The 13,781-nt window shown below is 44.9% G+C and overlaps 1 protein-coding gene across 3 annotated transcripts in view; it reads right to left on the bottom strand.

The window, feature by feature from the left end:
- VPS39 (VPS39 subunit of HOPS complex) overlaps positions 1–13,781 on the bottom strand; it is a 334,794-nt gene that overhangs the window by 210,564 nt on the left and 110,449 nt on the right. The gene's annotated exons all lie outside the window — the stretch shown is intronic.

The raw sequence follows: 13,781 nt of genomic DNA, 5'->3' as shown, positions 1-13,781 counted from the left end.
CATGGGTTATAAGTAATTTTGAGGTGCAGGGAAACTGCTATATTTCAAGCAGCGTCTCAAGAGTGCTCTTAGAAAACTTAAAGTCCTCCTGTAATTTCCAATTTTCATTCCGTTTCCCATCCAGAACTTTTGCCAGATTTTAACTAGTGAAATACCGGTTGGAGACGAGGGATGCAGAACAAATGTGTTAATCTTGTATAAATTGCAATTCCTTTAAAGGGGTAATATAAAGAATGCAGACCCGTCTCAGTTTTAACTAACTCGATCTAAAGTTATGTCTGAAACAAAAAGACAACTTCCTCTGCACTGATCAAGGAAGCAGTGTTCGTTTATAGCATACCAACACTGTATGGTCATAGCTTCAGCCAAAGAAATAACTAACTCTTTCACTGCTGGGAGTGTTAGTAATACCAAATACACATTAGATTTCTAGGGAATGTAGTCTGCACAATTATGTAATATTAGTGCAGGTCACACAAAAAAACAAGCATTTGCAATGCAATAGGTCTTGCATTTTTGTGGGTTTGAGCTATTTGCGTTGTAAATGCCAATGCCTTTTCTTTATGTGTTTTAAAAACCTGCAAGCTGTGCGTAAACACGCACTTTGCACTTATAGTCTTTGCTTACGAGAAGCAAGGCTGGCAGTAAAAGAAACGCAGTTACTGCCAACATTGCTTCTCATAAGCGACAACTATAAGTATAAAGTGCGTGTTTACACACCGCTTGCTGGTTTTTAAAACACATAAATAAACGGCATTGTTATTTAGAATGCCAATAGCTGAAACTCTCACAAACGCGAGACCTATTGCATTGTGAGTTAATGTGTTCAATAGGGTGTAATATGTAAACAATTCATGTCCTCCTTGTCGTTAAATAAATAATGTCCAGGTACATGTCCATATGAGTTGATTAATTGTAACATTACATTTCTGTACCAAATAAGCAGACATTAGCCATGGTCAATATGTCACGTAAATTTGAGACTAAACCTGCAGTGCCATCATGGTTCTGACATATGTTGTTTATATGCTATTATCTATGGCATTTTTGTGTTTTTGAACAATGACTGTATGCACAAACAAAATGACCAAGACGGCTGTTCGTAATATTTTTTCCAAAAAATAGTTTTATAATTTGCGTATCATTTTGATTAAAAGCACTGAAATAGCTCCAATACAAGTAACACAACGTGTTGGCTGTTGTTAGCTGTCTTTTTATACACAAACATATTTGGAAAAATTGAATAAAGAGTTTGTTTGAAGAAAACCAACATATCCTTGAAGAAACCAATTAAAGAAATCTAAAGAAATTCACCAAGGTTATGTTAAATAATTTTTTCAAGAAACTGAAATTAACTTATTGAATAAACAAATAATTCCACATAAGGTAGGCACCGGAGATGAAGTGATTTGCCCAGAATCACAGGGTGGTGAGCCGACACCAAGGCTCGAACCTGGTTCCCCAGCTCCAAAGTTGGCAGTTCTAGCCATGAGGCCACATCCTTTTGAGAGATAGTAACAGGAGGTGTAGCAGTGGTAACATTTTGAGTTCCTGGGAACTAGCGATCGTAATGGAAACCCATGTGTAACGGTCCTCCAGATAAACACGTTTTCTTGCTAAACACAAATATCTTGCTAATAAAAGTAGACACATTTAAAGAAAATAGAGCCTAAAAACACATTACGGACCGTGTCACTGGAATGTGATGGAAATGGTTTTATACAAGCCTGGATGTGCACCGATCTCTGTACTCCCACCCACAGCCATCTCCAACAGTACAAAAATGCACCAATCCCACGTGGTGGCAGATGGGCTTAACAAATGAGCACAGCAATTTTAATTAGCCCATATGAAGATATTTATTTACAATGGTGGGCGTTCCCAATAAAATGTCATTGACCAGAATCAGTGGTTCTGGCTTACAGCAGTGGCGATAGAAGCTGGCTAGTAGATCTCGGCTTGTACTTCCCACTTCACTGAGCCGGAAACAGGTTAAAGTGGCTCCAAAAATCCCTTCCTCACTGCCTGCAGCAGTTTCAAAGCTGCAGTATAGATGCTTCCAGAGCTAGGTTTACAGGAGCTTGGCCTGCCATCTCTGACAGCAGTTTCAGAAAGAGCCTTTGGAGACCACGCTTATTTTCAAAGGCAACTGATTGCTCATATTGGAGGAGTCAGTTTGTTTGCAGGCATTTTTGTCAGGAACAAGAAAGCCTGTGCCACGATCAGCTGGCAGCAATACACGCACTAGAAATAACAAGCATTTACAATGCAATGGTCTCGGCATTATTAAAGGTAGAGCTATTGGCATTGCTCATGACTTTTTTTTAAAAATCCTAAATAAATAGCATTGTCATTTACATTGCCAATAGCTTAATCGCTCGCATATGCATGACCTATTGCATTTACACCCACACAGAGCCACACACACACCCACCCACACAGTCATTCACATAGAGCCACCCACACACACACAGAGCCACCTACACAGAACCACCCTCACACACATAGAGCCACCTACACAGAGCCACCCCTTCACACAGACAGAGCCACCCACACATAGAGCCACCTACAAAAAAAGCTATCCGCACAGAGCCACACACAGAGCTACACACACAGAGCTACACACACACACACAGAGCCCCACACACAGAGCCCCACACACACACACACACACAAAGCCCCACACACATACACAGAGCCCCACACACAGAGCCCCCACACACACACACAGAGCCCCACACACACACACACACACACACAGAGCCCCACACACAGAGCCCCACACACACACACACACACAAAGCCCTACACACACACACAGAGCCACAGAGCCACACATACACAGCCACGCCCACACACAGACAGAGCCACACACACACACACACACAGCCACACCCACACAGACAGAGCCACACACACACAGACAGAGCCACACACACACAGACAGAGCCACACACACAGACAGAGCCACACACACACACACACACACAGACAGAGCCACACACACACACACACACACACAGACAGAGCCACACATACAGACAGAGCCACACACACACAGAGCCACACACACACACACACAGAGCCACACACACACAGAGCCACACACACACACACAGACAGAGCCACACACACACACAGACAGAGCCACACACACACAGACAGAGCCACACACACACACAGACAGAGCCACACACACAGAGACAGAGCCACACACACAGAGACAGAGCCCCACACACAGAGACAGAGCCACACACACAGAGACAGAGCCCCACACACACAGAGACAGAGCCACACACACACAGACTGAGCCACACACACACACACAGACAGAGCCACACACACACACACAGACAGAGCCACACACATTCCACTACAAGGCCATCACATTTACTGAACTGAGCCCTGAGGCTTTCACAGTCTGCAGAAATTGATTCATTACAATATGAGTGCAAGGCTGGCTACCTGATAGCGTGCTCAGGGTAGCCGGTTGGGCACAACAGCCCCCTCTTTGTCATACTGTCGAAATGGCAGAGAACCACATTAATTTTATACAAAATACAAAAAGTAGGGTCCAATATCCCTTGCGTGTTAGTGGTCAGATTAGGGTCGTACACTAAAATTCTCTCACCGCTGGAAGCTTGCTCACTGTGCATTATTGCCCAAGTCATGTCCATGAACATTTATATTTAAAAAAAGCATTTGCAATGCAATAGGTCTCGCATTTACATTATTTTGAGCTATTGACATTGTAAATGACAAGGTTTTTTTTTTCTTTTTTAAAACATAAATAAAAGGCATTGTACAATGCCAATAGCTTAAACTCTTGTAAATGCCAGACCTATTGCATTGCATTTATAAGAGTTTGAGCTAGGACAACTTTTCGAGGCAGAGAGGGAGGGGGGCTTATTTGGGGTTGTCAAAACAGCTATAAATAACAGGAATACCTCAATTATTTAAACACAAGACTACGAGCGCTGTTTTGCCCACCCTGCATGGAGGTGGGGGAGGGGAGAAAAGAGACGGACGTTATAGATGACAGACACAGTCCATGATGTGTTCAATTAAGTTAAATATGCAGATTTCTCTTTAAAAACTGCACGAAATTGCACTGCATTCAATTTGTCTCTAGTTATTTTTGGCCTTCCCTGGCAAGTGTACATTTTGTTTAATCACATACACAATCTCTCCTACTGCAGAGATATAAAGGGACAGGCTGTAAGTAACTTAACTAAGTGGTATTGGTAAAGAGGCGGTTTCTTGTGTTTGCTTGGATAGAAACGGAAAGCATAAAATATTATAAAAATAGAGTACCACGCGCCAAAACCACCGTAGGTGCAGCATCCGCAGACACACAATAATAAGCAGTATACATTGATCATTTAACAACTTGTGTGAATAAGTGCAAACATACAACTGAAGCAGCATCATGCATTCCCTATGCAGTAACTACTCATGTCTTCTGCTCCGACCCGACCCAGCCCTTCCCGCCCCTCTCCCTCCCCGCCCTGCCCACGCTCCTCTGCTGTCCCATCCCGATCGCCTGCTAAAGAAATAAAATAAAGGCATGGCTCACCGAACTTTTTCCCCCCAATATATTATACTTTTAGTAAGCAGGCAGCACGTTGTCTGTGCTGCGCTGCTTATTAAAATAATAAAATATTGAAAAAGTAGAGTTTGGCGAGCCATCATCTGATTGTGACGTCCTGCGTAATCTGTACGTATCTTCAAGGTTACTGCCATTCTCTTCAAACGTCACACCTTTCCATTGTCCAACCTAACCACAGGACAAAGAATTTCAGTCACTTTGTGAGCCTCAAACAATGGTCTCTCACTTCCGTGAGCCTTCCAAGGTTTCTTCAGTCTGGCCGCTGTCCAACAGCAAGGTCAGCCGTACTGCTGCCGTGTCCATCATGATGCCTCTTAGTCAGCTCTTGCTCCACAATATGCGCCCTGACGTCATCAACAGTATGTTTACTGCACCCGCCTCAATTAACTAATCAGAATTACCCATCAGCACAATGCATTATCTTTGGGGCAACCTTAAAGAAATAAAAATAGACTCGGAATCTGGCCACAGTTCGCAGGTTTAATGGCCATAAGATACAACGCTCACATATGACGGCCACTGGATATTGAGGGAGTGTAGTTTAGTAAACATTTGTAATAACATCACCAGACACTTCTTTTTTAAATTTAGCAGAGGCATTAATCCCACAATTTCAAAATTACTGTGCAATTTCCAGCAGGACTCCGAGCTGCTCACATGTTTCTTCTTCCTTTCAGACAGGTATAGCTTGGTTCCAATGTACCACGTCTAGGTATACCCACCGCACTTAAAGAGTCAAATGCAAATACAACACAGTGATGGGTGGAATGCTTAAATTAATCTCAGCCACTAGCAATCACTCGGACCGCATCCCAATCCACATTTTTTCGCCCACCATGCTACCTCAGTGGCTGAAATTAATTGAAACCTTCCATCAATCACTTTTTTGTATACTTTAGTGTGGCAACAACATCAGCAAGTGGGGCTGCTGTCTATCATTTCCTGGTGGGCTAAGGGGCCAGCACTACTCACCAGTAGGACTGCCCGTTTGAGACACCTCACAAGCAGAGCTAAGTCTTTAATACTAGTCAGCTGCAAAGTGTGTCACATTAATAATACTCAATTGTAGGGTTGCAGCTCTAACGCTGCTTGACAGCAGGGTTACCATCTTCATATTACTGCCATACCGAGACATCACTTAGCTATTACTATCGAACACATAATAATAATAATAAATATAGGTACCACTGCATTTACTATGTTAATTTAATGTATTTTTGCCGCAATTATCCTCTTGCAGTATCACTGTTTTAGAACTTTAACATTACAGCTGTAATAATACTTTATGGCTGTAATGGTGCTGTAGTGATACCCGCTGGCATCACTGCTGCTTTAGTTGTACTCTATGGCAATGCTGCTATGGTAGTTGCACCAGCAGGAAGTTTTAGTGATGTTTCAGTGAGTGTCTATGCCAGCACTCCTGCTTGTTACTTTATTACTGCTGCTGTTGTAATACAACGATGTGACTAAAGTGCTTCTTTAAGCTTTGCTTGAGTGTCTATCTTTCGATCCCAACTGAGACCTGTCACTTTAATACTTCCTGGTGGAAGCTATTCTCCAGCGCTGCAGCTGTTTCACTGGTTTTCAGACAGTGCTGTCACTTTCATGTTACTACTCTTCTGCAGCAGTGCTCTTTTTACTCAACAGTCGAAACTTTGTGTTTCTTACTGTGTTCTGTGAATGGGTTTTCACGGTGTACTTACTGGGGTCTTAGGGCATGTACATTTCCACCTTGGGGGTATTTGTGAAGGAGTGGCCCAAGTCTAGAACAGCTGTAAACAAGGATGGACCTGTTGAGCTAATGACCGGGCCCATCCTGGTACGAAGTGGGTCGCGGAGCTACTAATTTCTGGCTACTTGGGACTGTCACTTCCAGGAAACCGTGGACATCGGATAGTCATGTCTAGGATCCCCAGCCTCCCCCTGTCAGGTGTCCGGAGCCTGAGTCCGGCTGGAAGACCAATGCCCGCAGCACCCACTCACCGACATCCTGATCGAAGGGGTTGGATCCGAAGAGCGGCATGGTGCCGACCTTCGAGCCCGCTGGTCCAGGCACTGCTGTCCGCCCTCAGGCCTCTCTTAGCACCTCTTTGGGTGTAGGTTAGAAGAGCAACTAGGAAGCACCGCGGACGTCGGAACTGGAGACTCACGTGACCGTACGTCAACGCACCTGTGCAGTTCCAGCCTCAAGCGCCGCCCTCCTGTGACTGATGCTAAGAGAGGCATTTCGAGGCCTTGGATTCTGATTGGCCACGTGTGGTGACGTACGGCATTGAGTGGAAAGATGGGAAAATAAGTGTTACGGAAGCAAAGTCCAGGTCGCAACCAGATGAGTGTTTATCATATGGGGTGCGTGTTGTCACTGGCTGGAGAAGCTGCATGTGTTAGCGAAACTGTGATGCGTACTGTCCAGGACTGTTGTGCCTGATCCCGTTGTTGAATGAATCTTGATATTGCGTTGGAAGCAGAGGTCGAAGCGTGTTATACAAAACAACAAGGGGGGGGGCGGGCGGGCAACAAAGCACAACGAAGGGGGGGGGGCGGGCAACCAAGCACAACGAGGAGCGGGCGGGCAACAAAGCACAACGAGGGGGCAGGAAAGCGGGCACACAACGAGGGGGGCAAGAAAGCAAGCACAACGAGGGAAGGGGGGGCAGAAAAGGGCCTCTCACCTGCATTGTAGAAGCAGGTCCAGCACGCCGGTCTCCCCGAGGAGCGCTCCACACCACCACGTTTCTCCGAGGCAAAGCAGAAATGCCTCGGAGAAACCACCGCCATTTTCGTGACTGGGGGGCGTGTTTTCGTTCTCTCCTCTTCCCATTGGCTGGAATGTAAAATTCCAGTCAATGGGAAGAGGAGAGAAAGTAAATAGAAAGAAAGTTAAAAAAACACGCCTCCGAATCGGAAAAACACGGGGCTTGAACAGAGTGACGCCCCTCTCCTCCAATGACAGGCCAGCATTTACTAGGCCAGCCAATGGAGAAGAGGGGCGGGTTCCAAACCCCCTCTAAGAAACATTAAATCTCGGGCTCCGCCCACTGCTACGCAGTGCGACGGTCCGAGACCTAAAAATGTTAGTGCGTATCGTTGCCAGCTGATTGAATGAGCGTGGCACAGGCCTTGCTGTCACGAATGCTGCTTGTTTAAAATGGTGATGGTGACCGGCAGCGCTTTCCATGATCACCAGTTATATTATACTATGACAGTTAAATATTTTTTGTAGACACTGGAAGATTAATCGGCTGGTCTGGTAAACAAATGTCCTGAGCTGACGATTAATCTCCCCGTGCCTACAAAAAATATGAAACAGTCATTGTGTAACGTAACTGGTGCTCGTAGAATCGCTACAACTAAACAAAAAGCTAGAGTGCGAACTGCTGCGAATGTGTGGCTTGAGGCAAACAAAGGAAGACTCTAGGATGGATCACCAGAGCGAGAGAACGTGGCACAACAGTCAGAACTGCGGACTTCGGAACTAGGGTTCCGTGTTCAAGCCCCAGTCTCGGTTCAACATCCCGAGTACTGGTTTAAAATATATTTTAAATGCAGTTTACACCTTGCAGGGAAGAGTTGGAAAAAAAAATGGATTACACACCCACGCTCGGCGAACAAAAGAAATGTTGGCGCACCCAGTTGCTGAGGGGCAGCCATTATTTCTGTTGCTGATATTACGGAGACAAACACCCTGGAGAACTGCTCTGATCTTTTTTTAATGGTCTGCCTTTAAGGCATGTAGATCCCTGCTGAAAACATAACTAATTAAATGAGCGTCTTTTAGAAAAATTGTTTAGCTACAGGTAAAAGGAGAGAGGATGTGGCCTTACGGCCAGAGCTGCCGACCTTGCAGCTGGGGAGCCAGGCTCTAGTCGCGGTGTCTTCACTCAAGGCCTTATTTATGAAGGCCTTGCGCCGTGGGTACGCCACTGTTTTCCCTTTGTAAAAGCGACACACCGTTGGCGCAAGGCCCTCATAAATAAGGCCCTTAATCTCCCCGTGCTTACCAAAAAAATGAACGGATGTGTAACGAAACTGGTGCTCATGTAAAGCGCTCGAATACATTTGTGTCGAGTTCGCGCCATATGTATCTGCACAAAACAATTATGCTGGCAAATGGCTATACCTCCTAACATTTGGAGCCAGGGCCTGCAGCTGTTAACACACTGCAGGCCCATAGATTCATAGCCGCCAAGTGGCCCTATGTGACGTGTGATATATACCTTCAGACTGTCTTTTTTTATGTTGCACTTGCAAGCTGCAATTTTTGAGCCCGTACTTGCAGCGTTAAACATAAAACCGCAAGTCCCACAATGCAATGAGCTATAGAATATGAAAATTCAGTACTGGCTGATGGAGTCACGTGTAGCATTAGGCCTCTTAGCAGCTATGCATAGATCAGAAGCTGCACTCCCTTGTAAAGTTAATCACAAGTTTTACCCTCATTTTTAGTGACACAAATATAATTTTGCTACGGTCGTCCACAAAAATGTTCAGCCATTCAGCCCAATGCATTTCATACGGAGAGTAGCCAGCAAGTGAACCCATCTCGCAAGTGACACATTGAGCCACTTCCGGCTTTTTAGTCAACAGCTCTTTGTATGCTGGAACTTTCAGGCACGTTATAATAATAGACATACGTTAAACTGTACATTTCTGTATGTAAAGTAAAGTGGTGTTGGCTAAACTACCAGGACATGCTGCGCGCAGCCCACTTGATATGGGACACTTGGCAATCGTGTTGGGAATTTTACACTGGGCAGCGTTTAAATGTTATGAACTTTTTTGAAACTGGATATCTGGGAGCTGTACAATCTTGTACGGGAGGTCACACATAAAAGGGCAGGTTGTATGTCAAAGTCATCCTGAGCCAGACACCTATGCTCTGGTTGGACTACAAATGCAAAGCGAATTAATTTTCTTAAATCCTCATCACCTTGTAATGGCTGTCTTGACAAATTGCGTAGTGCGCATGCGTACCATAAAACGCATGCACACACGCCTGGAAAAGGGGGGGAGGGGCAGGCGGGGAACTGGAAACTGACTAATGCGACCGAGGACTGGCGAGATCAGCAGCACGATACCGAAAAGTAATGCAAAAAGCTTGGCGAGAATTACCAAGTATACTGTAGCGCTTGTCAGAAGCACAGCGCTCTTAAAACAAAGTACATACAATGAGAGAAATGCGGCAAGGAAAGCGTTCGCTTTCACTTCCGCTTGAAAAACAAAGAAGCCCGCGAGTGATGCACGCGCCACTGCGAGCCATGTGCTTTCAATTATCGCGCCCGTGTCTGGGCACGATAATTGAAACCACATGGCCTATTGGTGTCTATTATGCGCACCAAGCGCGTAATAGACATCAATAGGCCATGGGCGGAGCAATGCATCCACCTTTGGCCAATTGCGTGCAGTCTTTTATAAGAAGACGCACGCAAAGGCCAATCGGGTAGCACAAAAGGAAAAGCACACGCACGAGCATGTGCGATTTTTAGGTCAGTGCTAAAACCCTGTTTTTCCCTTACTAAATGTCTCGCGCGATGCAATGCTGCGCAATGCAACGCTAGGTGCGAGACCTAAAAACGAAGAGCAAACTCAGGACTATACAGAAGTTATTAAGACTATGTATTTTCTAATTCTATATCACTAAAATAAGCTAGCAATGCAAGATCGACCTCCTCTACTCTAGCTTGCTGGCAAGTAGACCATGCTGTACATTATATTGTTAGATCTATAGCATTTTTCCAAAACATGGTAATTCCCTACAGTCTCACTCACACAGGAACATATCTCTGCGAAGGCTTGACCCACAATCTTGTTCCTCTGGGTCTCTGGAGCGAGGAAGTATCAGTCATTTTAGAGGTTTTAATGGTTTTGAGTTGTCCACACATGATGAACTGACAGCACGGCATTTTGGAAGTTAGGAAATCGAGTGAAATGTTAATTTAAGCTACCTTTCTTGGTCGCAAGTATTACCTCTGGGCGGGCGGTAGGCAAACATAAGAGAATCATACACTATTAATATCTACACAGCGTAAGGTTTCTATCGCTGGGTGCCAGACCTCACTGGTCTAGATTGACTGGCTGGGGGCAGAATGTGGACAGCTACTGCAAACAAAATCCTGGTATTCTGCTTTTCCCTGGTTCAGTGGGCACATACCAGGCATATGAAAATGGGTTGGAGCCCTGGTTTCGGCACTTGATGAGCATGTAAGCTATTGTAATGTCCACTTTTAATTCATTGACATAAATAGGACAATGGCTAGAGGCATGTGCTGTTCGCGTCTCTATGCATGATCTTCTAGGGATCCATATAATTTCTCGAAAAGGCCAAACCGGTCACTTTGGCATAGGGGTTATGCTATAAGACAATCTTATGCACTAACGGTGGGAGAGCATACCAATTTATTTTACTGTCTACCCCAGGGGTGTGATGAGCACACAGGTGTCCTCCATTGTTCCGCACAGTCCTCTGGCTTTCTCCAGATGCTGAATTCTTACTTAGTCAAATACCTCCAGCACTATAGGATTAACAGTTAACATAAGCAATGCTGCACGGTTCACATGCCATTCTAGACAGATTCATGCTCAGTTTCGCTTACTGGGGCCCTGGTTAACCATTGTAGTTGACGGTTTATGTAGGAACAAGTGCAGTGTAATGTATCACCTGCCTCGATCTATTATGGAATGGAGCGGGGGAACTGGAGAATGGCACCTGAACAGAATCCTCATATGTACACGATGAGTACACTGCTACAAACGGTGTCAACCCATCTGGCCCGGAGTTTAGTATATGTCCGTGTCAACAGGTGTGTCTCTTGTATGAGGCACACATCTATATTATCTCTTTACTTGTAAAACAGCACTTGTCTAATTTTCCTGGAGTCGTTAAGGCCGTGAATGTTTCCAGCCAAAAATCTCAATGTCCTCACGGCGGCGGCTTGAGAGTTGTAGCGTGTAAGTGGCAGGATCCCATGTATGAAGTATGTGCCTCCGTGTTGGGCTGCTGGATGTGTATATACGATTGATGATTTTGTGAAGGTCAACAAAACCTCTCTGTTCTCCCAGATGTTTCCCATCTCCCTCCCATTCCAGCTTCCCCAGTGTGTCAGAGGGACCATCACTTCCCACCGCCACCCAAAACGTCCACAGAAAAAACATTCAAAAGCATAACTGTGGGGAGGCGAGGGAGCACCAACCGGTCGATTTAAAGGACATTCTCTGCAGTTACTAACCAAACATTCACAAATCTGCCATTGCTGCGGTGCAAACCATACTGTGGGACTTCCCAATTTGCATGGGAGACGCTGAGCCCAGCTAACAACCGATCCTCCAGGGAAATTGGTAGGTGGGTATTGAGGGACGCAAGGCCATAAACGTATCTGGTGATATAGGTCACTCAATATTGTCCTCAGGTGTGACTGCAATCATCAGTTAAACTAAATGGTTACTCCCTGATCTTGCATTGTAGTTGTTCTCTGGTGCTCAGAAGCACGTAGCCTGGCTGCTAGTCATGTTCGTTCATCAGATCAGCAGCCTCATACTGAAGGCTGTCCATGGGTGGTGAGTGACGGCTAAACTTCCGACTGATTAACCGATTAGGATTTAGGAATTAGTGTGGCTTGCCATCCAATAGGATGCGTAGCTTAGCTGGGTAAAGTAAGTTGTATTGAATGATGACCTTCTATAGAGTATCCATCGAGCATGTCTGCCGTCCAGGAGGTGAGATCTTTTTTGTTTCTAATGTTTGAAAACAAAACCAGCATGGAGAGCACGAAAAAAAAGACCCTGGCTGGTAAAAAATGTCTTCAGGTCACCCACTGCAATTTTGGAAGGGCTGGTGCCCGAGTATGTAGCTCTCATACCTTACATCTTTTTAGGTCTCCCCTACTAGACATCACAAGCAGTCTGACCTTTTGTGGACTTACCAAAAATGTACATTTGGGTTTTGCTTACCACTGGTAGGCTTTATGGTCACTCTTGCTTGCTTTGTATGCAACAGCTTGCTTTTGTCTTCTTGTGTTTGTCTCTACCGAGGAGCATATACTCTTTACCATCCTTTTGATTGGCTTGCTTATATCCTTTCCCTGCTCACTTTTAAGAAACGACTTTTTCGTTTTGGTTTAGCACTTCATGAGAGTGCATACCTTCTCCAGTTCTCTCCCTTATGTGCGTCTACCTCGTACAAAATACCTGCCCCGCGCTGCTTACTGCTCTCTTAAGCGCATGTGATGTTAGCTATCTTCCTGGTGTGCTTTTCCCCAGCCACTGCGACAGTCATGTATAAAATTACATTGATCACTAACTTCTGGGAGAGGTGCTGAAAACACACAGGCTTGGATGAGTGGCCAAGATTGGCTGGCCGTGCCCAAAATGGCTGGAGTGAGCTAAACTCCTTTGACTCTCTGGCTTACCTCTTCCGAATGCCATTTGACACAGTAAATAGGCAAAATGCCATCCCTGTCAATGTCTGACATTTCAACCACGAATGGCTTCTCTGTGGGGTGATTCAAAATAGAATTGATACTTCAAACGAAGCAATGCTGCTCGTTTGGGCGGACCTAAAACATGAATGTCACTCCAACAGACCAATGGCTTATGGTATCTGACCAAATGGCCCTTTCTATTAGTGATATAATTATTATCACATGTTGCAATGTGAACCTTTTGTAGGTGGTCACACATAGTTTTTATTATTTTCTTTGGTTGGTATCTCAGCATATGTGATCCGACGTATACAACATGCCAAAACGGACTTCAAACCGGATGCCTCTAGTGGACCGCAGCACCTATTGTGTCATCCACTAGAGTGGCAGGAAAAACATGGCTTCATGCCTATCCTATGTGGTCTGACAGCAGTAGCATGAACCCTATTGCAAAACCAGATTTTACACATTAAATAAGTCACCCCCAAGCGAACCTTGCTACCCCACCAGAGAGGGTGCATAAATTGTAAGATTGGAAAAAGTGTAACATTAGAGATGACAAGTTCCCCCAGTGACTAGGCCCAAAGCAACACTGTTCCTTGCCAGGATGTAGCTAGAATCTAGGAAAAGTCAAAGTGTGGATTATACACTTTAATCTAGAAATTTGACCTGTGCTACAGAAATATTCCATTTTATATGTAATAAAAATCCAAAATAATGGGAACGTTGGATTTTTATTTAATATATGAGAAATG

Source organism: Lissotriton helveticus, chromosome 9 (genome assembly GCF_964261635.1).
Source record: "Lissotriton helveticus chromosome 9, aLisHel1.1, whole genome shotgun sequence".
Lineage (NCBI taxonomy): Eukaryota > Metazoa > Chordata > Amphibia > Caudata > Salamandridae > Lissotriton > Lissotriton helveticus.
The sequence above is the reverse complement of the archived record's forward strand: the minus strand, read 5'-3'. Positions and strand labels throughout refer to the sequence as shown.